Source organism: Giraffa tippelskirchi, chromosome 9 (assembly GCF_054371585.1).
Source record: "Giraffa tippelskirchi isolate mGirTip1 chromosome 9, T2T-mGirTip1v1.2.pri, whole genome shotgun sequence".
In the NCBI taxonomy this organism is placed as follows: Eukaryota; Metazoa; Chordata; class Mammalia; order Artiodactyla; family Giraffidae; genus Giraffa; species Giraffa tippelskirchi.
Window position 1 is genome coordinate 75,144,526 of NC_137283.1, and position 27,407 is coordinate 75,171,932.

Consider the following 27,407-nt stretch of genomic DNA (forward strand, 5'->3'; position numbering starts at 1 on the left):
TGGCTTCTACCACTGCACCACTTGGGAAGATACTTACTTTTTTTTTTTTTTTTAATAAATTTATTTATTTTAGTTGGGGGCTAACTACTTTACAATACATTGCTCTGTGTTAGTATATTATAAGGTGTGTCATAATCAAATCATTTTGAAAAACTAATCGAGTCACTGGCAGTACACAGCCAAAGAAAGATATGTTTCTTTGTGTAACTTAATCAATTAAATGTGTCACCATTAGTTACTTATGACTCGTCTGCAAAGATGAGCAGCTTCATTTTGGTAAAGGCTCCTACTTACTTCATTACTGGTATAATTTCTTTGTGTAAATCTTGTTAAAATGCAAGTCTTTGTAAACTTTCCTTGGTCAGTTTCAGTCTTGGTTATTTCCAAAAATTGAAAAAAGGAAAACATGGAGCTACAAAAAAGATCACTAAAACTTCATAACAAAGAAATAAAAGTATTAATACAATCCCACCCTTCTCCCTCCACTCTGATCCACTGCTAAAGTCAAATGTCTTTAATATCTTGGCCCAAATTATTATATTTTTTATTCTTTCAAAATTCACCAGATGTTCAGTCCTTCTTGTCCTACAGAAAGACCTTGATCATGTTTATCTCATCAGGTTGTTTTAATGAGGAGGGATAATATACAGATGCTGAGTAGGGCTATACTAGGCATTCAGCAAGTGCTTAACCGATTATGACCATAGTCATCATTACTTTAAGTAGAACTAAAAAAGGGTGTTACCAGTTTTCAGCATGGGGTTCTTTATCTCACGTGGTACTTAAATATACGTGGTGCTTAAGTTTATTCTTAGAAAACTAACTATTTTCAGTCTGAGAAAGTCATGGATTTCCAGCATCCTCTTCCTCATCACTTTACTCCTGTTTCAGCCAGAATGTAGAACCTTTACCCAACTCCGATTCCTTCTGTACTTGAGACACTGAGACTTTTTCCAAGTTGAAGTTTAAACATCTGCAGGCTGATTACTTTGCTCATTCCTGATCTGCAGTGTCTTGCAGATTTGAACTTCAAAGATAACTTTTCCATTCAATTCCTGGACTAGTTACACTTTCTAATTCAGCTGTCATTTCCTTCCATCCTTTTGTCTCACCTCAGTAGCTTGTGTTTATTCATTTATAAACTATCAACACAGAGTTATCTAAAACAATGTAAAATGTTGAATTATTTAAATGCTAAGTGCTAGACGCATGGAAATTTTGTAAGAAATAATAAAATGCTCAAGATCTCGATACAGAGACTTTTAATTTGCTCTCTATATTCTGTTTGTTACTTTGGGACTTCCTTTAATTCTGATACAAACTGACATACAAATAATACAAATCGTTTGGGGCTACTAACATTCATATTTTAATAATTTGTGTCTCTCTGGACAAAGATATGGCCACAACACGTAGGGGGAATATATAGTAACTAGAGAAGTAAGGCCCTATGGGTGGTTGCATTCTACCATAGTCAGGTGAATATTCATAAATGACTAGAAAGTGCTCCAAGTATGGAGTTAAGCTGTCTCAACCTAAGGAAAGTGTATATGTGAACGGAGAGGTCTAAAGTCATAAAATTAATCTTATATGAAGGGTGCAGCAAAAACCTAAGATACTAGGAGAAAGAAGGAGCTACATTCTGCTTCATTATCATATGAAGGGTCAATATAAAGTCAGATACTGCACTTCATGAAACACACACTGATCTTTCTACTGATACATTTGCTAAGTTGTCTTTTAAAGTACAACTTTTATAAATAGCAGTTTTCAAGTAAAGTCTGTTATTTTCACATTTATTACTTCCGTTTCCACAAAGTGGATATTCTAAGTTTGGTGCTCAGGATTTTTTAATTTCTTCTCTGGTAGAACCTAAGTCCCACCTCAGTAACCCACAGAGATGAAGCATCGTTTGGATCCTGCAGTCCTGGGGTTTTTTCACTTATAAAGTCAGACGTGGATGGTCCTTTTCTGTAAGTGTCGACACCTTGCCACCTGCTCACTTCTTCCTACAGACACACTATGGTGACCTCTGGTCTCACGCTGTCTTCTTATTCCGCCTGTGTGTCTGCTCTCAGCTCCACTGCAGCCAGGAGCTCCCAACCCACCACTCCAAACACACACTCACTAGCTCCTCCCAGCTCTTCAGTCAACTCTTCGACTCCTCGCCCAACCTCAATGTGCTTTACAAATGACAAGTGTTGCTGACGAATATTAGAAAACTTGGAAAGGTACTTGAATTGGCAAACTGAGGGTGGTTTATACCTATAAACTTCACATACACTCTTCATCCCAAATCCATAGGAACAATGAAAAATGTTTCATAAAATAACTGTAAAGAAAAATATGTAAACAGTGGTAGACTAGCTACTACAAGGAGTGCCTGAAAAACAGAAAGTCAATGAAGGTAGGATGAATACCAGGCCTAAAGCTACCCATTAGGAACAGAGATTAAGACATGGAAAGTAGAAGATTTAAGATATATGGATGGCACAGAAGTTCAACGTCTGTTTAAAATATTTTCAAAGGGGAAAAAAAGGGAATTTTGGGAAAAGCATTTAAAGAAATCTTATGGGGAAATTTCTCAATAAAATTAAAGATTCTTTAGCTGAAAGATAGCTAACACACACACACGTACACACACCCTAAGATATATTGCAATGAAATTTGTTAATGTTAAGAATAAAGAGAAAATCTTAAAAGTTGTCAGAATCAAAAGAAAGATCACTTACAAAAGGATAAGAATCACACTGACATCAGACTCCTTGTGAGCAGCCCAGGATACAAGAGGACAATAGACTATCTTCGACATTTTAAGGGAAAATAACTTTGTTGAATTCTACACATAGCAAAACTATTATTCAAGGAGAGGTAAGAATAAAGACATTTTTAGAATGGTAAGGAACTTTGAAGTTTATTACCTTAAGATTGTCTCTGAAAGAATTGCTAGGCAATATAAACCAATAATAATAAGAAATCCAGAAGTGCAGAATGAGACAAAAGCTAGTCTCATGAATATCAACATTAAAATATATTAAGTCTAAACAGATGCTTATTAAACAATAAAATATATATTGATAATATAGCCACTTGGATATAAAACTCAATTTATATCCAAAAATAAACTCAGTCTTATTTTATTTGCAGGAATATTTTAGATACTGGTTAACTCTAGATTAGAAAATCATGTTTGAACATCTATGTTAATAATGTTAAGGTTACCACAAAAAGCAGAAACAAGTAATATATTTGCAAAATAGTAGAAAAATAGAACTAAGAAAAATTTATCAGTCCAATTAAAGGTAAGCAAAAGGACAACTAGAAAATATAATAAACAGAAAAATCAAATGATGATACAGAAATTTCCAATAACAGAAATCACAATAAATGGGAATGCTTTAAATTCATTAGTTAAAAGATAAGAACTTTTATCCTGGATAAAAAAATCCAGTAATGAATTTATAAGAGACCTCAAATGCAATGACATAGGAAGACTGAGAATAAAGAGATGAAAGAGCTATATTAAGCAAATGCTAATATGCAAAAATCAGATGTCATGATGTTAATATTGAAAAGAGCATTAAAAGAGATGAAGGACTTTTCATACTGACAAAAGGAGCAAGCCATAAAGAAGTCTCCAAAGTAACATATTTCTACTAAACGCATAAAAATTTTCCAAAGTATATGAAACGAAACCTGAGACAACTACAAGGATAAATGTCAAACTAAGTTTACAATGAAAGACAACCTATAGCTCTCAGAGAGTCATGGAGAAAGTGGGGGAAAACAGTAATATGGACTACTATAATAGCTCTCAGAAAGCCATGGAGAAAGTGGGGAAAAGTACCAATATGGACTACTATAATAGCTCTCAGAAAGCCATGGAGAAAGTGGGGAAAAATATCAATATGGACTACTATAACAACTCTCAAAAAGCCATGGAAAAGGGGGGAAAAATACCAATATGGACTACTATAATAGCTCTCAGAAAGCCATGGAGAAAGTGGGGAGAAATAGTAATATGGACTACTGTGACAATCATAAAAGTGATGAATCTTTTTTTAGTATTATAGATAAGAAACAGAACACGTGCAATTCTTTAGAATGCAAATAGAATATTTACAGAAGTTAACTAGTCCTAGGACAGAAAGAAGAATAAAATAAACTTAGGAAGTTTAATAACATACAGAACATTTTCACAAACTACAGTACAATGAATTTAGAAATCAAAAGTAAAATTCTGTACATCTTTGGAGGAAAACTTTTAATAACTAATGATTTAAAGAGAAATTAATATCCAAATTATAAACTATTTAGACCTGAAAAACAAAAGAAAAACTTGTGCAATTTTGGTATGACAGTACTCAGGGTTGTAAAAGCCTCCGATAGAAAACAATAGAAAATGAAAATAAATAAGACACTTAAAGAAATCATAGGAATTGAACAAAGGAAAAAGCAGAAATTACAAATGAAAACATCTTAAAGATAGTAAAATTGATCTATAAAATCTAAGCTGATTTGAGAGGCTGATAAAGCAGTTTAATCTTTGGCTATTGTGATTTTTTTTGAGGGTAGAGGAGAATGAAAAATAAATAACATTAGGAATATAAAAAGTTTTTAAAATTATCATAAAAGCACAGCAGGCACTGTATGTATAAAATTGAAAATCTATGTAAGAGGGACATTCTTCAAGGAAAACATAAATGATCTAAATTGGCCTGAGAGATAAAAAATTAATCTTAGATAAAATGGAAAGTTAATAATAGGTAATAAAAGAAATCTTCAAAAATGATAAAAATTGCAGAAAATTTTACAGGCAAATTCTAACAAATTTAATGTATATATAAGCCCAATTTTATAAAATATTACCAGGTAAAAAAACTAAGAAAAACATTAGATGTACCTGACTCATTTGACAAGGCTAGTATAACAATGACACCAAAATGAACAAGAAAACTATGAGCTTTGATACTTTCACTTATCTACATAAATGTGAAAGTATTAAATAAAAGATAAAATCTACAAATACAGAAAAAAGATAATAAATCACTATCAAATAAAAGTGTGTCCACTAAAACAGAATGATTTCAATTTAAAAGTGAACTCAATATAATTTATTATATTAACAGATTAAAGAAGCCAAGTGATCATATTAATAAATGTGAAACAATTTGATAATATTCCAATTATCACTTAAAATATCTTCATTATATATTATGAATAAAGGGGAACACTTGTACTTCATAAATGTTATCTCTCCAAAACTTATGATGAAAATTGTATTTAATAGTGAAATAGCAGAAGCATTCCCATCACAAATAAAAGCAGTATGGCCAACATCACCTCAACTATTCTAAGTTGTTATACGAGGTCCTCACCAAAACAATACAAGAGAAAGCAATAGGAAAGGAAGAAATCATATTGTCATTATTTTATAAATATATCTCCTTATAAAACCCAAGAGGATCAATTTTTTTTTAAATAACGGAAACAATAAGGAGAATCAAGAATGTGGCTGGAAATAAGATCTGCATACAAAAATTGTATTGTACACTGAGATCAATACACAAAACTAACTTCCTAATGCACCAACAGTGTCCACCGGAAAATGTAATATAAAATTTATAATGAATCATGAAAGATTCATATCTCTTCTCCTTCCCAAGCCATGTTGAAATGACCAAGTTTTAAGCCCCAGGAAAAAAGAGAACAGGCTGTAGATAGGAGTGCTGACATTAAGAAGATGCTGAGGGAAGAAGGGGGTTAGACAGTGGGGGTGGAAATTACGATTGTAATGGAGCCAATTCACTCTGAAGACCTTCTGTGGGTTTAACACTTAGACATAACACTTGTACTCCTCCAGAAGCAGAAGGAGGACCTAGTTTTGCATGGGACTGAAAAAAGCCAGGCTGGCTGAAAAATCTATTTTCCAATTGAAAAATCTATTTTCTAATGTCTTACTATCTGATTGTATATAATGTTCTCATAAGTTTTAAGAAATACCATTTGTTCATTTCTAAGATTGCATATCTTTTTCTTACTTCTTACTAGGTTTATCAAAGATGTCTGTTTTACTAATGTATTTCAAACCTTAATGATTCTTTAATTCCAACTTGAAAAATATTTTACATTATTACAGTGATGAATTTTTCAAAGTGTGAAATATAATTATTTACTCTCTTCATTTGGCAGATCTTCAAAAGTTCTAAGAACAAAATACTGTGTTTACGTTATTTCCAACATTCAAATAAATCAGAGAGAAGGGTGTTAACTCTGAAAAGTAAGCAATCTTAGAAAACTATTTTATAAATGTTTCAAAAAGCTAATGAGAAACGGCTTTTGAGGAGAGATACATGATATAATAAAACATCCATGGAATACAGAATGCAGATAAACCTGATTTTGTTACAAACATGAAAAACAGAATATTAAGATGAAGCATTCCAGTAAAATACTTATAAACTCTCAAACAGTATTAATATCTGTATACTTTAATTGCAGTATTTATGGAAAAATCAAGAATTATTGCAGTTATCACAACATTTTAGCAATCTTAGACAAAGTGAAAAAATCTTTAATATAAACAAATTTTTACTTGAATTCTTTTAACTTTCCTGTATTCACACACTGAATTGTTCATAATAAATGAATTACAAATATGTATATTTTGCTATTACCATGTAATAAAACATGTACAAGACACATACAATATGATTTTTGGATGCACCTATAACTCTTTCCATATGAATATTGCTATGGGAAGAAACTACAGCTCATCGCCATCATGATTTTCAAAGACAGTTCTTTAGAGGCTACATTAATAATTTCCTATTTATAGTATTCAGAAAGTGGTAGTTCTTAGACCAAAATGAATTACTGTGAGGGTGAAATAAGATTATGGATAAAAAGGGATTTACAAAAAGGAAATATATAACTATACATACAGTAAGTACACAATAAAATACTAGGTGCTAATAACAAGATCATAATTAAAGCTTAATCAAATAGATGAATTGACTTTAATTTTGCAAAACAGGCTTATTTAAAGATGTTTTACTACATTGTAAAAGATGATGAGAAAACTAACTTGTCAAGAATCTCCTCTGTCTTAAACATCAATTTTACAGCAATGCTACCAGGTCAATATTTATAAATGAGTAAACGAAGCCCCAGGAGGTCATGTCTGTAGTTGCACAGGTAGCACGTGAAGAAGTAGGGGATCTTTTCACTCAATGCGCTGCCTTGTGCTGTGAAGGACCTGATTTCACTAATATTTATAAATATAATTATGGTTTTACGATATCATTTCAAGCCACCAAAAACTCTTTTTGAAATAAGTGTATAGATTTTAAGTAACAGATATTACTAGAAACAAGCAAGATGATAATATATGATTTGTCTTCACTGTTCAAATCACTACCAACTAAAACAGAAAATTGCACCATTTAAAAGTATAACTTTACAGTAACAAGTTTTGGTGAGGATGTGGAGAAGAGGGACCCCTAGTACACTGTTGGTGGGAATGTAAATTGGCGCAGCCACTGTGGAAAACACTATGGTAGCTTCTCAAAGACCTAAAAGTAGGGCTGCCCTATAATTCACCAATTCCACTCCAGGGTATACGTCCAAAGAAAATGAAAACATTAATTCCGAAAGATATACCCACCCCAATATTCACTGCAGCATTATCTACAATAGCCAAGATAGGGAAGAAATCTAAGTGTCTATCAAGAGATGAATGGATAAATACTACTCAGCCATAAAAACGAATGAAATGTTGCCACTTGCTATAACATGGATGGGCCTGGGGTATCATACTTAATGAAATGCCAGATAGGTAAAGACAAATAATGTATATTACCATTTATGCGTGGAATCTAAAAAATAAAACTAAAGAATATATAAAACTAAGCAGAAACAGATTCACATATATAGAGAACAATCTTGTGATTAAAAGTGGGGAGAGTGTTGGGGCAGAAGCAAGATAGAGGCTGGGGATTAAGAGTTAGGTAAGCTATAAACTTAGGTAAGCTACAAGGACATATTGTACAGCAATAGGAATATAGCCAATATTTTTAAGTGAAGTGGCATCTGGTCCCATCACTTCATGGCAAATAGATGGGGAAACAGTGGCTGACTTTATTTTTGGGGGCTCCAAAGTCAGTGCAAATGGTGATTGCAGCCATGAAATTAAAAGACACGTACTCCTTGGAGGGAAAGTTATGACCAACCTAGACAGTATATTAAAAAGCAGAGACATTACTTTGTCAACAAAGGTCCGTCTAGTCAAGGCTATGGTTTTTCCAGTGGTCATGTATGGATGTGAGAGTTGGACTATAAAGAAAGCTGAGCGCCAAAAAATTGATGCTTTTTAACTATGGTGTTGGAGAAGACTCTTGAGAGTCGCTTGGACTGCAAGGAGATCCAACCAGTCCATCCTAAAGGAGATCAGTCCTGGGTGTTCATTGGAAGGACTGATGTTGAAGCTGAAACTCCAATACTTTGGCCACCTCATGCGAAGGGTTGACTCATTGGAAAAGACCCTGATGCTGGGAGGGATTGGGGGTAGGAGGAGAAGGGGACGACAGAGGATGAGATGGTTGGATGGCATGGGGTTGTAAAGAGTCGGACACGACTGTGCGACTGAATTGAACTGAATCTATAAAAATATTGCATCAGTATGTTGTACACCTGAAACTAATATAGCAATGTAAATCAACTATATCTTAATGAAAAGAAAAAACTGTTGAGAGATCAGATTTCATACTAAGTCCTCTACTAAGGATAACAACAACAAAGGGACACAGGCAACTTTGGAAAGTGTTGGGCGTTATCTACTACTTGATGGTGTTGATGGTATCATGAGGATTTGTGTTTGTTTAAACTCATCATATTGTGCACATTAAGTATGTACAGCTCTTTATATATCACTTAGATCTCAATAAAGCTGTTTTAAAAAAGTATAATTTTTGTTATATAGATAACATCGACACATATGCAAATGCCAAATGGGATGAATCAATAAAACCAGTAAGCACTGTGGCCTTAAACATTATCATTTCACACAGTTAAATTAAAATTTTACAGTATTAAGGATTCAATCAGAACCTTTCTGTTAATTTCACTTTATTTGACCTCCCTCATTCTATAGTTGCTGTGACATGCTACATCAACAGAAATGTCACTTATAAATAACAGACAAATGTCTCTCATAGGCCCAAATATTTAGCTTATCCATTGTTCTCCTTGGATGGAATGGAAAAATATCAATAGAAGAGATGTAATGGACTTTAGTTCTCTCTTGAAAACTCTTGGCTCACCATTAAAAGTTGTAATACTCAAAACCAGCGGCACAAAACTATGATGAGCAAACATTATATTATTATCCCTCTGATTCATCTTAAAAGATGCTTACTCCTTGGAAGGAAGGTTTTGACCAACCTAGATAGCATATTTAAAAGCAGAGACATTACCTTGCCAACAAAGGTCTGTCTAGTCAAGGCTATGGTTTTTCCAGTGGTCATGTATGGATGTGAGAGCTGGACAGTGAAGAAAGCTGAGCACCGAAGAATTGATGCTTTTGAACTGTGGTGTTGGAGAAGACTCTTGAGAGCCCCTTGGACTGCAAGGAGACCCAACCAGTCCATCCTAAAGGAGATCAGTCCTGGGTGTTCATTGGAAGGACTGATGTTGAAGCTGAAACTCCAATACTTTGGCCACCTCATGCGAAGGGTTGACTCATTGGAAAAGACCCTGATGCTGGGAGGGATTGGGGGTAGGAGGAGAAGGGGACGACAGAGGATGAGATGGTTGGATGGCATCACTAACTCGATGGACATGGGTTTGGGTAAACTCCGGGAGTTGGTAATGGACAGGGAGGCCTGGCATTCTGCGATCCATGGGGTCTCAAAGCATCGGACACAACTGAGCGACTGAACTGAACTGAACTGATTCATCTTTTCTGACAAAACATTGAAGAAGAGAAGACAATACTAATAGAAGAAATTGCTAAATAGACATGTATGATATGAAATAGTTAATGAGTAAAGGAACCATATCAATATTTGCTAAACATGAATACCCAAAACAATGGTAACTCTTATTTCCTAGATTTACATAATTTCATATTAAAATAAAGCAGTACTATTAAAAAGAAAATAAATGCTAGACAGATGTAAAAGACAAAAGTCTATCCCACAGATGTCAAAAATATGGATCTTGCAAAAAATATGCTCATAATTTGCAGACCTTGGAAAGTTTGTCACATATAACAGGGAAATCTGGTTCTTTGAAGTATGTCCTTTGGGAATCTAAACATTTGTACACCACACATGGCAGATGCTTCATTATATACTGTTATCTTCAGGCTTAGAAAATAAAAATTTTATTCAAAATAAAATTTAATTAGGCCACTTACAAAATAAGGCCAAGAGTTCATCTAAAGCTTTACTAATAACTTGAAATCTTCAAAATGTGTTACAATCTCTAGGATATCTCTAAAAAATAACTCACATTATGTTGTGCATCTGTAGAGGAAATCGTTCATCAGTGAGTTTGTATCCTCTGGTGTAAGCAAGCACCATATACAGTCACTCAAAAAGGGGTAATAGTAACTCAAGTGTAAAGTTGCCTTCAGTGTATAATAGCAGAGCAAGTAAAACCTATAGCCTTGTTGCTAAGGTTTCTATGTTTTGAAAACATTTCTTCGATGACTTGGAAGGCAGAGGACAATGACAAGAAGACAATTTTATATCAAGAAGACATTTTTATATCAAGAAGACATGTATTTATTTTGCTGTTTATCAAGTTTAATCAACAGTCTACTTTGTGTTATGAGACTATTTCAATGTGGACTGAAAACAATTTTTGATCCAGAGACACCATGGTGTGAAATGGTCCCAGATTTTGGAAGCAGGCTAGTATTCATCAAACTTGACTGGACAGTGTTATCACCTCGGGAGCTCTTAAAAAAATATGCATCTATTAGTGCTATTCCCTAAGACTCGGATGCAATCAGTCTGGAGTGTGACCTCACCATTTTAGAATTGTTAAGGCTCCCCCAGTGGGTCTTCCCTGATAGCTCAGTTGGTAAAGAATCCACCTGCAATGCAGAAGAGCCCAGTTCAATTCCTGGGTCGGGAAGATCCACTGGAGAAGGGATAGGCTACCCACTCCAGTATTCTTGGGTTTCCCTTGTGCTCAGCTGGTAAAGAATCCGCCTGCAATGTGGGAGACCTGGCTTCAATCCCTGGGTTGGGAAGATCCCATGGTGAAGGGAAAGGCTACCCACTCCAGTATTCTGGCCTGGAGAATTCCATGGACTATATAGTCCGTGGGGTCGCAAAGAGTCGTATATGACTGAGTGACTTTCACTTCACTCACTATGATTCCAATGTGCCTTCAACATAGTCAATGGCTCCAAACATGTGATCTTGCACCAATTACTCAATCTCTCATAGCCTCAATCTTTCATCTGTCAGATAGAAGTGAAATATCCATTACATAGATCACCTTAAAATTTCACCTTAAAATTACATAGAATGATGAAAAGTGCTTAGCTCTTCGTGGATTCTAAAAAGGATTAGTGATAATGACTATCCATGCGAATTCTCAACCCATTACAGTAACTTATCTAGTCTTGGGTCCTAAATTCTATAAAGAATAACAAAAAGGGACCCCTCTTCTACGCATTGGTCTTTTAATTTATAATGCCATTAGAATTGGTACACTTCTTTGTAGAACCTCTTATGAAAAGAGAATCAAGAACCTAACAATAAACAGTGTGGAAAACGAAAGCCAGCAAAGCAGAGTGATGCTGTCCTTTGTGGCGCTGAGGAGGAAGGCACACTCTGCAGACACCTGAGGGAAAAGGCCTGATGCCGAACAACCCACACAGGTGAGGTGTGCGGTTCACTCAGCCAGTTATGGGCCTCTGGGAATGACGACTTATAGAAATCTCCAAGAACTTCTCCACAGTACCAGTTCCAACCTTGAAACTGGATGGTTCCATTCGTGCTCACCTTTTACATATCTAGTTCCTTATCTCGGAGCCATTCAGCTCCAGATATTTCAAGTCCAGTATGTCTAAAAACAAACCCTTTTATACTTCCTCTCTAGTTAGCTTCTCTTTCTGTTTGCTAATAGTGAAACAACACCCTCATGCTCAAGTAGAAATCTAGATATCATCCTTATAATACCACCACACCCAACCAACTACCCATTCCTATTCTAATACATTCAGTTGAGTATATCTTTCCCTTTCTTGCTTGCCTTTTGCTTTTTTTTTTTTCTCAGCTATTTTTAAACCCTCCTCATACAACCACTTTGCCTTCTTACATTTCTTTTTCTTTGGGATGGTTTTGGTCACTGTCTCCTGTACAATGTTACGAACCTCCCTCCATAATTCTTCAGGCACTCTGTCTACCAGATCTAATCCCTTGAATCCATTTGTCACCTCCATAGTATAACCAAAAGGGATTTGATTTAGGAGTTCCAGAGAACATCAAGGAGAGATAACAAGGCCTTCATCAAGATACATTGTTAAAAATTAGAGGAAACCAATAAATAGAATGGGAAAGACTAGAGATTTCTTCAAGAAAGATATCAAGGTAGCATTTCATGCAAGGATGGGCACAATAAAGGACAGAAATGGTAAGGACCTAACAGAAGCAGAAGAGATTAAGAAGAGGTGGCAAAAATACACAGAAAAAAGAATACACATAAAAAAAGTCTTAATGACCCAGATATCCATGATGGTGTGGTCACTCACCTAGAGCCAGACATCCTGGAGTGCAAAGTCAAGTGGGTCTTAGGACACATTGCTACAACCAAAAAGCTAGTGGAGGTGATGGAATTCCAGCTGAGCTATTTAAATCCTAAAAGATGATGCTGTTCACGTGCTGTACTCAATATGTAAGCAAATTTGGAAAACTCAGCAGAGGCCACAGGACTGGAAAACGTCAATTTTCATTCCAATCTCAAAGCAGAGGAATGCCAAAGAATGTTTAACTACCTTGTAATTGGGCTAATTTCACATGCTAGTGAAGTTATGATCAATATTTTTCAAACTAGGTTTCAACAGTACGTGAACTAAGAACTTCCAGATGTACAAGCTGGATTTAGAAAAGGCAGAGGAACCAGAGATCAAATTGTCACATGCACTGGATCATAGAACAAGCAAGAGAATTCCAGAAAAACATCTACTTCTGTTTCATTGACTAAGCTAAAGCTTTTAATTGTGCAGATCAAAACTGTGGAAAATTCTTAAAGAGATGGGAATACCAGACCATCTGAGAAACATGTATGCAGGTCAAAGAGCAATAGTTAGAACAGCTGACTGTTTCACAATTGGGAAAGGAGTACAACAAGAATATATATTATCACCCTGTTTATTTAACTTCTATGCAGAGTATACCATGCAAACTGTCAAGCTGGATGAATCACAAGCTGGAATCAAGATTGCTGGGAGAAATATCAACAACCTCAGATATGCAGAGAGTATCACTATCATGGTAGAAATTGAAGAGGAATTAAAGAACCTCTTGATGAGGGTGAAAGAGGAGAGTGAAAAAGTGGGTTTAAAACTTAATATTAAAAACAAACAAAGATCCTGGCATCCAGTCCTATCACTTCATGGTAAATGGAAGGGGAGAAAGTGGAGACAGTGACAGACTTTATTTTCTTGAGTTCTGTGGATGGTGACTGCAGCCATGAGATTAAAAGACACTTGCTTCTTGGAAAAAAGGCTATGACAAAACCAGATAGTGTATTAAAAAGCAGAGACATCACTTTGACAACAAAGGCCCATATAGTCAAAGCACGGTTTTTCCAGAAGTCATGTACTGATGTGAGAGTTGGACTATAAAGAATGATGAGTGCAGAAGGGTGCTAGAGAAGACTCTTGATAGTCCCTTGGGCAGCAAGGAGATCAAACCAGTCAACTGTAAAGGAAATCAACCCTGAATATTCATTGGAAGGATTGATGCTGGAGCTGGAGCTCCAACAATTTGGCCACCTGATGCAAAGAGCCAACTCATTGCAGAAGACCCTGATGCTGGGAAAGATTGAGGGCAAAAGGAGAAGGCGGCAGCAGAGGATGAGATGGCGAGATAGCATTGCTGATTCAGGGGACATGAATTTGAGTAAACTCCAGGAAACAGTGCAGAACAGTGGAGACTGGTGCGCTACCATCCATGGGGCCACAAAGAGTCAGACACAAACCAGCGACTGAACAACCACAAAAATTTGAATACATTAAACAACAACATATTGACTCCACTGACCTCTTTCTCTAACCTTAGGTGGGGCCTTCAGGCACTCTCTCCTGAACTCCCAGTGATGGAGTGAGACCTCCCTGGAGAGAGCACCCTTCTGCTGGCTGCACCTCCAGCTCCTTCAGCAGCTCTGGCATAATGCCAGCAAGATGTCCCTGCCCCCTTCCCTCAACAAATTAATCAAGAAAAGGTCTTAGGTTATCCCGGGCAGGTACGAAGAGGAAAGATGAGGTGTAATTATCAGCACTTTCATATTTATTCGAAGGGGGTATGAAGACAAGACTTATTTTCACAATCAGAAATGCTAAGTTATGCTTGAATGTTATGTGAAGAATCCAATAGAGAGAGCAACTGTGAATCTGGAGTGACAGAAAACTGATTACACCAAGTTTGGGGAAAATAATGGACAGAAATGCAATCTAAAGCACATGAGAAGAACAAACCTTTGAGAAGGTCCTGGTTTAAAACAGGGAAGAAGAAAGACTGAGCAAAATGTAGATAAGGTGGCCTATTTGTGGTGGGAAGGTAAGATCATTCCTCTCTGTGATGGCCTGCAGGTTCTTTCTGGAAGAGGGGTTGAGACAGCTGCTGGAGTTATAGAAGTAGGAAGGAGGTCAGAGGTTTGAGTACGTACAAAGAGTCAAATTCTCTCTCTTGAAAACTGGAGAGTCAGGTTAACATGGAATTGCCAGATAGCTTTGAAGCCTCTATCCAGCTGAATGACCATGCATTCATCCACTCATCATCACCAGAAAACCAAAGACCTAGAGTGTAGACCCCTGTTCAACTCCGAAACCAAGAATTCCAATTCCCTGCAAAGGATTCTTTCTGGGTATTTTATTAGGTTCCATCTTTAGTGGATCATCCAGTATACACAAGCTTCCATTTCGTCCCCCATGGACTTTCATTACCCTCCCCTCGCTGCCGTGCCCTCAGAAGACTGAAACCAGCTCCATGGAAACAACTCAACCTACTGCCAGGAGCAAATCGAGATTTCAGTCCACTGGTTGGGATATTCTGAAATCACATTGTATCAAACCCCTTATTTTGAAGCGGGACTGAAGATGTGTCTCAAGCTGCTTCTTATCTTTTAATAAACAATTACTTTTGAAAGTTCGGAACCCTACCAGGCTAGGTTCTCAGCTTCTCAGCATGTGGGACAGACAACTATGGTCAGAGTGCTGTAGTCCAGATTAGACAAAAATAACAGCTGGCAGAACAAACTATTTCTAGTACCATTACTTTTATAAGAAATGACTAGCATTTATGGAACACATTCATATATTGGGAAAGAACAGTTTAGCCCAGACAAAACCAAGGTTATCTTTTCTTTTTCTTTACCATGTCTTAATAGGCTTTGCTGTTGAGGAATTTAGGGTCAAATATTTCTTGAGGATCCAGTGTATGGAAAATCTTGTATTAGGCAAGTTACAAGCATTTTATACAAGAACATAAACATATAAGTTGTTTAAGTATAAAATACACCTGCAAGCAATTATAACATATGTGTGTATTTAGAAGGATTACTAAAAGCAGCAAGATCAACAGGGTAAGGATACTTCAAATACTGAATTTAAGTTGTTGGGTTTTTTGTGTGTGAATAAAACTCATTCTTAAAATCACTTAATTTCTTTTGTCAATACAGAATAATAGCTAAATTTTATGAGGACAATTCACTTTTAAATCTGGAGCTCAAATGACACTAGCAAAATCTTGATTGAAAAGAAGGAAGTAAAAACATTATTTTGCTTTATTTTCTGAGTATTAAAAATTAGCAGCATATTACATAATAGCCTCACACTTTGTTTACAAATGGTGACAGCTGAATGACAATGTTTCTGGGTTGGTCAAAGTTTGTGGGTTATTAAGCTCCTTTGGTTTCAATATGACATGTCATGCCCATACCATTTCCTTTTATCATATTTAAAGTTTTTATGTAAAACCAAAATAGCAAAAAAGTGTCAACAGGAAAAGAAGCAAAATTCAAAAGGCCATTAAGTCAAAAATAGGTCTCACTAAATATTTTAAGTGTAGTCTTGTATTCTTATATCACGACTTTAAATTATACAGTTTAAAGTAATGTGGATGAGTTGAGAAACTCCCTGCGTTTTTACTGGCAAGCAAGAGCACAAATGAGCGCGATCCAGGCCCAAGGCTGAGGGGGAGAGTGTGAGGAGGGGAGAAGGAGGAGCTGAAGCGTGTTCCCGTCTCCTCTAGAGAGCTATAATTTCATTGCCCTCACTCTGAGAGGGTGAAAACCGCTCCTCTCACCCCACCTCCAGCCTCGCCTCCTTCTATTCTGCTGCATGCATTCTTGCCTTTCGAGGAGAGGCGTGACAGCAAAGTTAGCATTGGAGGAAGAAAGAGAGAAGAAAGAAAACCCAGTTACATCTGGCAACCTGTCCTCCTCCTGTGACCACAGTGTCTTAATGCCAGGATTCCTCAAGAAGAGAGCTTTACTGCTGAATCAACTCAACTCCAAGAAACCAAATATTATATAAATAATGGTATCATTTCAAATCCAGCTAATATTACATAAATAATATCTGTCTTTTCTAAGTACCTACTTATTTATCTTATTCAATTTAAAATGAGTCGCCAAGGGTATGTTTCTAAGAGAAATCAGATTATGATTCATATTCAGTTCTGAATTACAGGCTCTCAGTGCATGAAATATTCTCTTGTAGTAATTGAAGCATTTTCAGAGGAATACACATTCTTTCAGGTTTCTTGGATCCCATTTAATCCATGACTATAGCAAATAATGATTGTATCTCAGAATAACATAACACCTATGAATTGAAAATAATTTTCTCTTGTTTATTATTGCATGATCTACTGGAAACATTTTTATACCAATTTCATAGATTATAGCTTCTAAGGATCAGGGATTTTTCATTTTTTTTAATGTCCAGTGGAATATCTGGCCCATAGATTTTATCTACTACTTATCTGCAATATTAAAAAAATTAAGAAAATAGCTTTGTTATCAATAATTTCAAAATTATTGGTCTGAATATTTAATCTATTCCTTGGTGGTGATTAAGTGTGAGCAGTTACCTATCATTATTTTTGTGGGGATGATAAGCTTCCTTTGATACTTGTTTATTTCTTGCTTTCATAACAGAATCTCAAAAACAAGACAAAACAACAACAACAACAAACCATGTGGGCACGAGGGGCTCCAGAATAAAGACTGAACTTTTCCACCCTTTGTTTTAAGGTCATATGATTAACCTTATAATCACAAGGTTATGATTCTTGCCAATGGAAGATACATAAAAGTACTGTGGGAAAATAGTATGGGAAGTGTGGAAAATGTCTTTTTCTCCCCCCTCTTTCTTTTTGTTGTAAGATGGAAGGTTTACATGATGGCTAGAGTTGGAGCAGCCAGCTTAGACATTGGGAGGAAGTTGCAAATTTGGTATGACAGAAAATAGTCTTAAGGAATCCAGTCCCTAATGACAGGGAGCTGACTACACTTACGTTAAATATGGAATAAACTTTTATATCTTTTAAATCACTCTTGTTTTTGGGTTTTCCCATAACTTAGAGCCAAATTTAAGCCTAAATATTATATTTGGTTGTTGCTCTTCAGTCGCTCAGTCGTGTCTGACTCTTTGTGACCCCATGGACTGCAGCACGCCAGGCTTCCCTGTCCTTCACCATCCCCCAGAGCTTGCTCAAACTAATGTCCATTGAGTCAGTGGTGCCATCCAACCATTCACCCTCTGTCATCCCCTTCTCCTCCTGTCTTCTATCTTTCCCAGCATCAGGGTCTTTTCCAATGAGTCAGCTCTTTGCATCAGGCTGTCAAAGTATTGGAGCTTCAGTTTCAACATCAGTCCTTCCAATGAATATTCAGGACTGATTTCCTTTAGGATTGCCTGGTTTGATGTCTTAGAAGTCCAAGGGGCTCTCAAGAGTCTTCTCCAACACTAAAGCTCAAAAACATCAATTCTTTGACACTCATCCTTCCTTATGGTCCAACTCTCACATCCATATATGACTACTGGAAAAACCACAGCTTTGACTATGCAGCCCTTTGTTGGCAAAGTAATGTCTCTGCTTTTTAAAACGCTGTCTAGGTATGCCATAGCTTTTCCTCCAAGTAGCAAGCATCTTTTAATGATATTTGGTATCAACATGTAAAAGAAAGACATATATTACCATGCTGTTAATTTATAAAATATTATATATTGTGCTTAATGCAATCTGTGAACCAGTTGGAATGAATTTCACAAACTTGTCAAGCACTGAAGTAAATCCAAATATTTGCACCCCATTTAATGTACTCTGAATCATATCATCCTTGTCTCCACTAAATCTCCCTTTACTTAGCAATAAGTTATATTTGTGAAGTTTGGTAGGCTTTACATAGTACATTAAAACCCAATATCTGTATTCATGAACAGATGTAAGAGTTGGACCATAAAGAAGGTTGAGCACTAAAGAATTAATGATTTGAAATGTGGTGCTGGAGAAGACTCTTGAAAGTCTCTTGGAAAGCAAGGAGATCAAATCAATCAATCCTAAAGGAAATCAACCCTGAATATTCATTGGAAGGACTGATGTTGAAGCTGAAGCTCCAACACTTTGACCACCTGGTGCAAAGAGCTGACTCACTGGAGAAGACCCTGATGCTGGGATAGATTGAGGGCAGGAGCAGAAGGGCGCAACAGAGGATGAGATGTTTGGAAAGTATCACCGACTCAGTGGACATGAATTTGAGCAAACTCTGGGAGATGGTGAAGGACAGGGAAGCCTGGCTTGCTCCAGCCCATGGGGTCGCAAAGAGCTGGACACTACTTAGCGACTGAACAGCAACATTTTCTTTGATTCTTTCACTTCACAGAAAAAGAAGATATAACCACTATAATTTTTATTTTACTGAAAAATAAAACATGCCCAGTGAAACTGAATGACTTTCCCAAAGTCACACAGTAGGGGCTAAGTGAGGATCCAAAGCCATGGTTTTTGATTTATTCCAGATCTCATTTGCTTTCCTGGATCTGTTTCAGTTGGAAATGACCAATATCATCTAAAATTTATACACTGGAGCAGATCCTAGACATCTAAAACTTCTTGCTAAGCAAAATTCTCACCTTGTTACTCCCTGCCTTTCTAGCAGATGGAAGTCAAGTTTCTTGAGCTCCATATTTTTCCTACTGTGATTCTGCCACCAGAATTTACATATAGTTTCAAATTTAGTTCATAACTTGAGATGACTATTTTACCAACATATTTGAGACTGGGGCCTTTGTGGCAAAGAGAATGACATATGTGCAGCCACATACCTCAACTATTCCCCCATCAGCAGGACCAGTGACCCAAGTTCTTCCAGTGGGGTGACCAGTTGGGTTGGACTATTGTAATGGATTAGAGCAGCTGGGTGTGTGATCTTTATTACAGATCTCACACCCAGAACTTGGTAGGCTCAGAAGGAAAAAAGTTCTTACTTGCTTTAGCATATAAAGGCAGAACTAGGACAAGTAGAGAATTTCCAAAAGGGTCAGGGAAAGGTGAGGAAGAGCCATCTAGAAGATGTGGTTACAATGCAAGCTCCCTTAAATAGGATATTGCAGGACCTCAAAAAGTATCAGTGTTCAGATTATTCAAAAACCAGAGATTATCATACTTTATACTTTTTTAACCCGACTTACTTTTAATGTGGATTACTCAAGCATGAAGACATCTCTTAGCTTTGCCTAAAATGTAGCACTTAGCACAAGTGTGACTCTGAAATCCATGAGAAATGTAACTACATTTTTAATCAATTTCCATGTAATTGGTTCTTTAATATGATAACTTAACAGAAGGTAATGACATTAAGAGATTTTTGGAATCAAATACACATCAATGAAAAGGAGTAATTACTGAGAATGCAATCCAACTGGGCTTAGAACTCCAGTTTGAAACTGGAGCATGAGCACAACTTGGAAAGAAGAAAGTTGTCAGTGGCATAAAGGAGTTATACTTACAAATACAACCTATGCAACAGCTTGAGAACAAAGCACGGAGTAAGGAGAGGAGGGGGTGGCCCTGTCCTCCAAAGTGACAGGGCCATAGCAAGAAGCTGCAATCTCACAGTGAGTAGGAAAGAATGAGACGGGACACTGGGAGACCTCGCTGGGTCTCCAAAGTCTGCCATCTGTCTTTCTATGTTCCCAGGCCCCATCTGCTGGATAAGCACCTCTGTGGTATCACAATTCGTTTACTTTTCTGTCCACCTCTAGCCACATACACATTAAGATGACAGGACCGAAGAGGGAGCTTCTGTTGGTGGTAATTTTATTGCTGCTCATCATGATTAGCCTAGAATCAAACCTAACCTGTGTTAGGAAATAAAGACCCCGGCTGCTGAATGAGTGAGTGAGTGAATCACTGAATGAGTGAACACTTCCTCTCTCCACGTCGCTCTGTCTCCAGTTGCTAAGGTGCCCGGCTTCTCTCCGTGGATGTAAACCTCCTGGAGCAGCCCTGTCTCTAGTTCACCTCTCTGCATGTTCCTGAGTCTAGCATACAGGTTCTCAGTTGATGAACCCGTGATGAGAAGATATTCTTAGCTTGCCTGTAGCTGGGAAGAGGCAGCATTTTATATTCTATGTTTGACAAAGACTGGTGACTTTGGATAAAGGCAAAATAAAAGATAAGGGTTATTGGTCTTGTTTTAAAAAGAAACTATATGCTGGATGACAATACATCAAGACATCGCTGAGCTTACGGAGACAATATTATGATGGTGCTGGGTGATTACTGACACACTCCTGATTTCTATGGAATAAAAGAAAATTCATAGTGATTTACCAATCCCCACTCAAACACCAACAAGTATTTAGAATCAATGAAAACAGGCTATATGAGGAATTGAAGAGCAGGGAAAAGCTCTGTGGCCAAGGAAAAAGCCCAACATAGATCACTCTGAGGTCAGGTGGACTATTTACCTGCAACTCCACAAATGTGACCACAGCCCTAGGTCTGGGCCCTGTGTGGGCTAGTTGCCTCTGTTTTTACTCTCCCACCTCTTCACACACTCTGATACACTTAAACTTACTGGGCCCAGAGTAACTGTGAAGGGACTTATGTGTAGAAAAGTATAAATCTAACCTGAGTTCTAGAAAAAAGATAAAAGTGACCTGGGAGCGTCTCCTTTACAGCAGAAGAGCTACAAGCGAAGAGAAATAAAAGATGACCTGATCATTCAAACAGAAAAATAACTCATCTTCTATTAACCAGTCATCTCTATTAACCAGAAAAAAAGCAGACTGTGGCGCTGTCACAATTTGAACATCTGTAGTTAATAATCAGTTCAGTTCAGTTCAGTCACTCAGTCGTGATGGATTAAATGATGTTACTTTGTCTTATGATCAGATATATTTGGAATAAGTATAATTTAGGAATATTGTATATTCATTAAATGTCTTTTTTTAAGTTTTATTTCATTTTGAATGGCTGCTCTGGGTTTAGACTTTACAATGGTCCTTCAAGGAAGTATCATCACTTGTTATTACTATTACCATATACAGATGGGGATAGTGAGGACAGACAGGTTAATAAACATGCTCAAAGTCCAGGAAAATGTAATGAGCCATGTTGAGATTCAAATCCAGACTCACAGAACTCCTTAGGCCATGCTCTTATATGACACTATACTTCCTCCGAAGTATTTGAAAATTATGATTAATGTGTGGTACACAACAGGCTTAGACACCAGAATATGCGATGGGAATACCAGACCATCTGACCTGTCTCTTGAGAAACCTGTATGCAGGTCAGGAAGCAACAGTTAGAACTGGGCATGGAACAACAGACTGGTTCCAAATGAGAAAGGAGTACGTCAAGGCTGTATATTGTCACCCTGCTTATTTAAATTCTATGCAGAGTACATCATGAGAAACGCTGGGCTGGAAGAAACACAAGCTGGAATCAAGATTGCTAGGAGAAATATCAATAATCTCAGATATGCAGATGACACCGCCCTTATGGCAGAAAGTGAAGAAGAACTAAAGAGCCTCTTGATGAAAGTGAAAGAGGAGAGTGAAAAAGTTTGCTTAAAGCTCAATGTTCAGAAAACTAAGATCATGGCATCTGGTACCATCACTTCACGCCAAATAGATGGGGAAACAGTGGCTGACTTTATTTTCTTGGGCTCCAAAATCACTGCTGATGGTGATTGCAGCCATGAAATTAAAAGACGCTTCCTCCTTGGAAGGAAGGTTATGATCAACCTAGATAGCATATTGAAAAGCAGAGACATTATTCTGCCAACAAAGGTCCATCTAGTCAAGGCTATGGTTTTTCCAGTGGTCATGTATGGGTGTGAGAGTTGGACTATAAAGAAAGCTGAGAGCCGAAGAATTGATGCTTTTGAATTGTGGTGTTGGAGAAGACTCTTGAGAGTCCCTTGGACTGCAAGGAGATCCAACCAGTCCATCCTAAAGGAGATCAGTTCTGGGTGTTCATTGGAAGGACTGATGTTGAAGCTGAAACTCCAATACTTTGGCCACCTCATGCGAAGGGTTGACTCATTGGAAAAGACCCTAATGCTGGGAAGGATTGGGGGCAGGAGGAGAAGGGGACGACAGAGGATGTGATGGCTAGATGGCATCACTGACTTGATGGACATGGGGTTGGGTAAACTCCAGGAGTTGGTGATGGACAGAGAGGCCTGGCGTGCTGCAATTCATGGGGTCACAAAGAGTCAGACACGACTGAGAGACTGAACTGAACTGAACTGAAAATACTTCATTTGAAAAACATTTTAGAAAATAGACTAGTACATGCCTTCAAAACTGACAAAGCTGATAGAGTGAGCTACCCTTACTCTAGAGGCAAATAAACTGAGAAAAACAAAGAAATACTATACCTCCAAAGATGGAACAAGTTAAAATAGGAGTATAATTCATTACCAACTTCTGAATAGTCAAGTGTAGCATTCAGTATGGCAAAAATGGAACAGTATAAGAAACAACTGTTTTGACATACAAAGGCTAACGAAATATAACTACCAAAGAAGAAAAAAAAATAACTTTCACTTGAGTTTAAGGTAGCTAAGATTTCAAATCAATATACAGCTGGTTCTGGACTTATGGTTCAGTTTACAAATTTAAACTTTATGATGGCGTGAAAGTGATAGTATTCACTTCACTTTGAACCTTACTTCAAAGTTTGAGTTTGGTCTTTTTCTGGGCTAGGGACATGTGGTCCGATACTCTTCCATGATGCTGGGTGGGGCCAGAGATCCACAGCTCCCAGTGAAACCCAAGATCACGGAGGTGAACAACTGACACACTGACAACTATTCAGTACCCAGACAGCCATTCTGCTTTTCATTTTCAGCACAGTATTCCAGAAATTACATGAGATACTCAGCACCTTATCATAAAACAGACTTCTCATTACATGGTTTTGCCCAGCTATAGGCTGTTATAAATATCTGCTGCTGCTGCTAAGTCGCTTCAGTTGTGTCGGACTCTGTGCGATCCCATAGACGGCAGCCCACCAGGCTCCACAGTCCCTGGGATTCTCCAGGCAAGAACACTGGAATGGGTTGCCATTTCCTTCTCCAATGCATGAAAGTGAAAAGGGAAAGGGAAGTCGCTCAGTAATGTCCGATTCCTAGTGACCCCATAGACGGCAGCCCACCAGGCTCCTCCGTCCCTGGGATTTTCCAGGCGAGAGTACTGGAGTGGGGTGCCATTGCCTTCTCTGTATAAATGTCTGAGCATGTGTAAATTTGGCTGGGCTAAACGATGATGGCTGGTAGTTTAGGTGTATTAAGTGCATCTTCAGTTACAATATTGTCAATGTATGATGGGTTTTTCAGGACATAAGCCCATTTTAAGTCAAGGAATACCTGCAGTTAAAACAGAAAGAAGACAGTTGCAGCATCTAAGCTATCTATTAACAATTTTATTTTAAGCTCCAGGAGCTGTACTTGCACTCCCATGTGAGGAGGAAAAGAGTCTAAGAAACAGACTGTCCCAGGGAGGAGAAGAGAGAACATTTGATTAAAAAAAAAAATTCTTTGAAATCCTAATATCAGAGGATTGAACTTACTTAATATGTTCAAGTCATGTGGATGATATATTTTTGTTTTGAGTCAAAGTCTGGAGAAAACAAAGGAGGTTTTCTATGATGATTTAATAATGCACTAAATAAAATTTTCAGGAGAAAACCTACAACATTAATAACCCAAGGATGAAAAGTTTGAGTTGCTTTGCTCTTCAGTTACGAAAGTGGTAAAAATGTGGTTAAACTTGGAAATTAGAAGTGTATAAACCCCTTTTCTTTAAACTTATGGTTTGTCTAAAACGTTTTGCTTGGAAGAATATTATTGAAAGAAAAAAAAAAACCAGAAAAGTCAAAATCGTATAAAATATAAAAGTCTACAGAGGAGCTACAGCAGAGTTTAAGCCTTGAGGACAATTACAGAGTGAGGAAAGTGCACTGAGGTCAAGGACAATGTCCTTCAGAGAAGAAGCACAATTCATAGATTATCATTAAGCTAATGATGTGGTTCTAGTTTATGACTAACGCAAACCCAAAGTCTTGAAAAATAAAACCTGTTATTCCCAGGCCTCCCACGAAACAAAGGTCATCTAGAGATAGGTCAGTTTTACAGGTCATTTTAAAAATAATACCTTTTACTGTGTAGGAGAGAAGACCTAGAATGAAAGTCAACAAAACAAAACAATCAAGAAAAGCTGAAGCAAAAATGGACTCCAAAAGGATCAGGTGATGTGAAAGGAAGTGAGTAAAAGCCATAGCTTTGTGAGATGGAAAAACTTTGAGTGTAGGGTGCCCAGGATACCCATGGTGAGGAGGGTCACCAAGGTCTAAACTTCAGACAGACTTCCTCTGACTGCAGGGAGGCCCACCTCCCTTTCCTTACAGCATTCACTTTAAGGAACTTGGAACTGCAGCTCTTTCTCTGACCCCTGGAGATGTAAATCTTTTCTGCCACTCAGGAATGTCTTTCTCAAGGGCCTGGGAGCCATGTCAGGAAGGCAGCACTCGCTCCCAGTCTCTGTGGGACGAACCATTAACCTTCCCCACCCCACCCCCAGGGCTTCTCCAGTCACTAATCATGTTCAATAATCCTCTCACTGTTTGATTCAGCACAGTTGAGTCAATCTCTTTGTGTCTTTCTCCTCTATTTCAATAAAAAGTCTTCCCTGCCATTTTTAATGATTGTCCAGTGCATTTATTTCTCTTTTTTTTGTCTTTTTAAAAATTTATTTATTTTAATTTACAAGAGGAAGAGACTTAGTGCCACGGCCTGCCTAGTGTATGCTTTCACATGACTCACAATAACTTCTGAGTGGCCTCACCTCACAGAAACTCCCCGAGGCCAAGTAATAAAAGTGAATATACTTAGTAAGTGAAGGAACAGGGTTTAAACCATGAGCTCTCTCTGTGGAAGGCCAAAACTAATGGCAGGAAGGATGCACACTAAAAAAGTAATTTGACAGAAATTTACTTCGAATGTATCTTTCCTGTTAAAGACAGTATCATGAATAAGCAAAACTAAAATGCCTATTTCAAGTGCAACTCAAAAAGGACCTTTCCTGTTCATTTGCTTGGCTCCTTCTGAGTACCAGCCAGTGCCCTTCCTTCTGCGTTCATCTTATAGGATACATGAACCATCTTTTGCAGACATTCAGTTCATCTCTCATTTAAGGCCAAACCCAACATCCATCCTCCCTCTCTCTGTACCAGCTTTAGCCACCTGACTGCTGGGGTGGGCAGAGATGTCAGAGCTTTTCCTTTGCCTTCATCACGCCCTAGTGACAGGAAATGAATGAACTTCAAGTAACTTAACCTTAAAAAGTATCCTCAAATCAAGTTTTCTTGAGGTAGAGGTTTCCATAAACTTTCTTAAGTGCTCTGTAGTATTTTGTTAATAAAAAGCAGGAAGGAATTTACAGAGTCAAATTTCCTTAGTATACATTGGACTGGAATATATTGGTTCTGTCAGCGTCACATATTGACAAATAATCTCCATAATCTCTATTGGGAACAACCATGATCTCCATTATCATCACCACAAAAGTCAAAGTACCAAGTGCTGTTGACCAAACTTGTAGTTTCTATGGTTGATTCAGATGTGCATCAATCAGGTTGCATTTACTCCCAAGTAAAGGTCCAAAAAAAGATGGGAGTTGGGCCAAATGCTGCTTCAATGTGGCAAGGCAATAACCTAAGCTGCGATAACCAGGCTTTCCAGGTGGTGCTAGTGGTAAAGAACCTGCCTGCCAATGCAGGAGACGCAAGAGATGTGGGTTCGATCCTCGGATTGGAAAGATCCCCTGGAGGAGGTCATGGCAGTCCACTCCAATATTCTTGCATCAAGAACCCCATGTACAGAGGTGCCTGGCCAGCTACAGTCCACAGCGTTGCAAAGAGTCAGACATGACTGAAGTGACTTAGCATACTCGCATGCGTGATATAACCAAACTCTGATTTTACTCTGTGGACATGCACTTGATATCCTCAGAACAAATTTTTTAAAGGCAGCCACAAATTTTCACAATGAAGAATGTCTATAAATGGGTCAATCATAATACTAGTATGGGGTCTGATGAGCCATGAGGTCCCATGAAATTGATGACAAGTCGCAACGTCATGTCAGACTTTTCTCTTGAGGGTGCCATCAAGTATTATATCTTGGTCTCATCTTCCTTATGAAGGAGGAGGATAGGACAGGTATGAGTAAAACACAATTCAAGTTTTTTTATTTTAAGCTTAGTAAGTAAGGGGAGTTATTTTTGTTACTATGAAAGTGACCATCTGCTTTTGAGGAATTTAAGTGAGAATATGAGCATTCACTTGACATGGAGTAATTTTCAGATAATAAGTTTTCATCACCTTCTTTGCTGGAACGTTACTTGGGGTGAAAGATACTCTGTCTCATAGTTCTCTGACATGTTGAGGGATATAATTATTTTTAAGAAAGACATAAATTCCTATTAAAGCTTGAAAAATATTGCCATGTTCCAAAATGTGCATTTGGGAGAAATGGGGTAAAGCAAGAAAAAATAAAATAAGTGAGAAAATAATGATGAGACTGGAAATACTGCTGAGTCTCCTGTTTGTAACATTATTATAGGAAATAAATATCTATGCTGGTTA

At 37.5% G+C, this 27,407-nt stretch overlaps 1 protein-coding gene across 1 annotated transcript in view; it reads right to left on the minus strand.

Annotated features, from left to right (window-relative positions):
• ADGRB3 (adhesion G protein-coupled receptor B3) overlaps positions 1–27,407 on the minus strand; it is an 822,367-nt gene that overhangs the window by 62,933 nt on the left and 732,027 nt on the right. The gene's annotated exons all lie outside the window — the stretch shown is intronic.